Source organism: Oratosquilla oratoria, chromosome 22 (assembly GCF_046742065.1).
Source record: "Oratosquilla oratoria isolate Oo_2021 chromosome 22, ASM4674206v1, whole genome shotgun sequence".
Lineage (NCBI taxonomy): Eukaryota > Metazoa > Arthropoda > Malacostraca > Stomatopoda > Squillidae > Oratosquilla > Oratosquilla oratoria.
The window spans coordinates 10,600,641-10,605,640 of NC_134798.1; positions in this window are offsets into that span (position 1 = coordinate 10,600,641).

Consider the following 5,000-nt stretch of genomic DNA (forward strand, 5'->3'; position numbering starts at 1 on the left):
TATATGGGATAGGAGGAAAGCTGTTAAGAGCAGTCAAGAGTTTTTACGAGAGTAGTAGAGCTTGTGTTAGGATTAGAAATGGAGAGAGTGAGTGGTTTGAGGTAAAGGTGGGACCTCGTCAGGGATGTGTTATGTCGCCCTGGCTGTTGAATTTATACATGCATGGGGTGGTGCGAGAGGGAAATGCAAGGGTAGTGGACAAGGGATTGGAGATGGTTAAAGAAAATGGAGAAAATGGGAGATAAGCCAGTTGTTGTTTGCTGAGGACACTGCGCTTGTAGTAGGATCAGAGGAGGGATTGAGGAAGTTAGTGAGAGTTTGGGAAGGCGTGCGAAAGAAGTAACTTGAAGATGAATGTGAGTAAAAATAAGGTGATGAGATGTACAAGGAGAGAAAGCGGCAGCAGACTGGAAGTGAGTATGAAGGGAGAGAGAATGGAGGAAGTGGATAGTTTTATATACTTGATTGCGAATGTGGTGGAAAAGGGAGTAGTGGGGGTGGAGGTAGAATGTAGATTGAGTGAAGCGAGTAAATGCCTTAGAGGATTAAAAAGTGTAATGAGAAATAGACATTTGGGAATGGATGCTAAAAGGAGATTGTATGAAAGTGTGATTGTGCCAACAGCACTGTATTGGGCAGAAACATGGAACATAAGAGAGGAAGAGAGAAGGAGTTTGAATGTGTTTGAGATGAAATGCCTGAGAAGTATGATAGGGGTTACTAGGCTAGAGTGGGAAATGAGAAGGAGAACAGGGGTGGAAAGGGAGTTGGGAGATAGGGTTGATGAAAGAGTATTGGGATGGTTTGGTCACATGGAGAGAATGAGTGAAGAAAAATTAGTAAAAGAGGTGTGGAAGGCAGAAGTGGAAGAAATGAACATGAGAGGACAAACTAGGATGCGATGGATGGATGAGGTAAAGGGACCACTGGGAAAGAAGGGAATGTCTGTTGAGGAAGGACGGGAGAGGACAGAAGATAGGGGTGAATGGAGAATTATTGTGTATGGATGATGTTGTGATGCATGAATGGGAGTGGGTGGGAAGTTGGGGGGGTGAGGGAGTATGTATGATAAATAAACTAACGCAGCCTGAAGGGATCTCTCCCGGTCTTCTCCTTTTCTGTGTGAGGGGATGGAGAGGGTTTCGCCGATTAACTGAAGCGGCCTTGCTGTGGATGTGCTGTGTCTTGCGACACTGCTTCTGACCCAGGGCAGTGGACAAGATGCAGGGATGACCCGTCATCCAGGAGATGCCAAGGTAACAGGGAGGGAAGAGGGTAGAGGGGAATGGATTATGTAGGGGATGGAATGGGTTGTAGTGATTTCTATGCCTTTTTCTTTTTGGCTACCTCCCGTGTAAGGGGGAAAAACCCTTTGGTGTATGTATGTATATATATATATATATATATATATATATATATATATATATATATATATATATATATATATATATATATTGGCTGCTTGTTATTGTGGCAAAGTAGCATGCAGTTGATACTTTAGGATCTATATGGGGCGCCCCTACGGACCAGAGCCACACATCATTTTGTCTATAATAGAGGAAAACTTTGTTCATAGAGAAATGATGACACTTTTATACTACGACTGTCCCTCCGTTATGCTGTCCCCCAACCCCTTGTTGCTGTCCTGTACCATTTCTCTGAGTATTCTTTTTCTGTGGTGGGGGAATTCCCTGTGGTGGGGGAAAAGAATACTGCCATCAAGTATTCCCACTTGGATCGTAAGAGGCGAGACGAAAGAGACGGGGATTGGGACTAGGTATCCTTCTCCTTGTAGCCCCACAGGGGACATTCCTAAACAAAAAAGAGAAGGCATAAGAGGGTCTGGGAGTTTTCGGACCAGCACCCTAAGGTTTGGGTCTTTTAATGTGCGTGGATGTTGTACAGATGAGAGTAAAAGGGAAGAGATAGGTAGTATGTTTGTGAGAAAAAAGATGGATGTGTTGGCTTTGAGTGAAACTAAGTTGAAAGGGAAGGGTGAGTGTAAGTTTGGGAGTGTAAGTGGGAGGTTATCAGGAGTGAAGAGAGGGCGAGGGAGGGAAGGGGTGGCTATTCTAGTAAGTGAAGAGATAGGTAAACGTGTAGTGGAGTGGAAGGAGGTTTCCTCAAGGATAATGTGGATGAAGGTGAAACTGGGGAAGAAGATGTGGGTTTTTGTAAGTGCATATGGGCCTGATAGGGAGAAGAGTGTAGAAGAAAGGGAGGCCTTTTGGATAGATTTAAATGAGTGCAAAGAGGATTTAGGAAGAAATGTCAATGTAATAGTACTGGGAGACCTTAATGCTAGGGTAGGAAAGGAGGCAATTGATGGAGTGGTTGGGAAATGTTGAGTTCCAGGAAAGAATCGTAGTGGAGAGTTGATGGTGGAAATGTGTCTAGAAAGAGACACAAAACTGATTCCAAATATCAAAAATAAATCATACGAAAATCGACTAAAACACATGAATCTGTTTTCCCTAAAAAAGCGTAGACTCAGAGGTGACTTGATACAGGTCTTTAAGATTTTAAAGGGAATTGACAACATCAAAAGTGACAAAATTTTCACATTGAATGAGAATCAGACAAGAAACAATGGTCTCAAACTATCCGGAAATATATTCAATTTGGAAGTAGGTAGAAACAACTTTGCCAACCTTGTATTAAATGAATGGAATAAACTTCCTGCACAGGTAGTGCAATGTAGTTCAGTTCGAAGCTTTAAGAATCAATTAGATAAATACCTAAGTAAGATGCTGTAATGATTATAATTTATCTTATATTATTTGCTTTTGTTTTGTTATCATTTGTCTATCTGATTTTCATTTATTATTAGTTATATGTCAATTTATTATTATTTACTATTTACCTGTTTGTTTATTATTTAACTATACCTAGGCATTTATTTATGTATTTTATTTGTTATTTACATTATTATAGTTTTTATTTATTGTTTTATTATTAATATGATTTTTTTTCGCATCCGACCTAGATAGGGATCAAAAGGTCTCCTGTCGGCATCCTCCGCCTTTGTAATCCTTTGTAAGAGAGTTGATGATAGCAAATACAGTGTTTCGGAAGAAAGTCAAGTATAAGTACACATGGGAGAGGGGGGTGGAGGGAAGGGTGGTAGATAGAGCGCTAATGGATTATGTAGTGGTAAATAGGATTATGATAGGAAGAGTTAAGGATGTACATGTGCTAAGGGAAGAGGGTGGGGGAATATCAGATCATTTTTTGGTGGAGGGTAAGTTGAAAGTGGAGGATAGATGGAGAAAGAGGAAAGGGACAAAAGATAGGAAGGTTCTTAGAGTGAACTCTTTGAATGAAAAGGGAAAGGAGAAAGAGTACGAAAAGAAGCTGAAGGAGGAGTGGGAGGGAGTAAAGGATAGTGTGGAGCTGGGTGTGGAGGAGGAATGGGGATGGTTCAAGGAGGGAGTCATAAAGTGTGCAAGGATGGTATTTGGAACAAGAAGGACAGGGGGAAATAGAAGAAAGGGTAGTGAATGGTGGGATGAGGAAACAAAGAAGGTTGTAGAAGAGAAGAAGCGAGCTTTCACAAATTGGTTACAAAATAGGACGAGGGAGTCATATGAGAGGTACAAAGAAAAGAAAAGAGAAGTAAAGCAAAAGGTAAAGGAGGCAAAGAGGAGAGCGGATGTGAAATGGGGTAGGAGTATGACAGAAAACTTTGAAAATAATAAAAAGATGTTTTGCAAGGAAATTAAGAGAGGAAGGGGAGGCGAATCAAGTAGAGAAGAAAAGGTAAAAGGTGCAGATGGAGAGATGATAATGGAAGAGAAGGCAGTAAGGGGAAGATGGGCAGAATATTTTAGGGAGCTGCTAAATGTGAAGGAGGATAGGGAGGGAAAGATAGCTGCAGTGGAAAATGCTAAGAAAATGAGAGTGATGAGTGAGGAGAGCGGAGGAGAAATAAGGAAGGATGAGGTGAAGGCAGTTGTTAAGAGGATGAAAGCAGGTAAGGCACCTGGTCTGGATGGATGCCATGCAGAATGTCTGAAAAAGGGAGGTACAGTGATGGTGGACTGGCTGGTGAGGTTATATAATGTTTGCTGGAGAGAGGGTAGAGTGCCGGAGGACTGGAGGAGTGCCTGTATAGTTCCACTTTACAAGGGAAAAGGGGACAAGTGTGAATGTAGTAGTTTCAGAGGGATTAGCTTGTTGAGTATAGTTCGGAAGGCCTATGGGAGGATCTTGATTGAGAGAATTAGGAGAGGAACAGAGGGAGTAATTGGTGAGGAACAGTGTGGATTTAGGACGGGTAGAGGTCGTGTAGATCAGATTTTTGTGGTAAGACAGATATGTGAGAAAGCTATAGGAGAGGGGAAGGATGTTTTTTGGGGCTTTTATGGATCTGGAAAAGGCTTATGATAGGGTAGACAGAAAGGCACTTTGGGAGGTTATGCAGATATATGGGATAAGAGGAAAGCTTCTGGGAGCTGTCAAGAGTTTTCATGAGAGTAGTAGAGCTTGTGTCAGGATTAGAAATGGAGAGAGTGAGTGGTTCGAGGAAAAGGTGGAACTTCGTCAAGGATGCATTATGTCGCCCTGGCTGTTCAAGTTATACATGGATGGGGTGGTGCGAGAGGTAAATGCAAGGGTAGTGGGCAAGGGATTGGAGATGGTTAAAGAAAATGGAGAAAAGTGGGAGGTGAGCCAGCTGTTGTTTGCGGACGACACTGCGCTTGTGGCAGGATCGGAGGAGGGATTGAGGAAGTTGGTGACAGAGTTTGGGAGAGTATGTGATAGGAGAAAGCTAAAGATAAATGTGGATAAAAGTAAGGTGATAAGATGTACAAGGGGTGAAAGTGGCAGTAGACTGGAAGTGAGCATTAAGGGAGAGCGACTGGAGGAAGTGGATAGTTTTAGATACTTGGGTGCAAATGTGGCAGGAAAAGGTGGAGTGAAGGTGGAGGTAGAATGTAGATTGAGAGAAGCGAGTAAATGGCTTGGTGGATTAAAGAGTGTAATGAGGAATAGACATT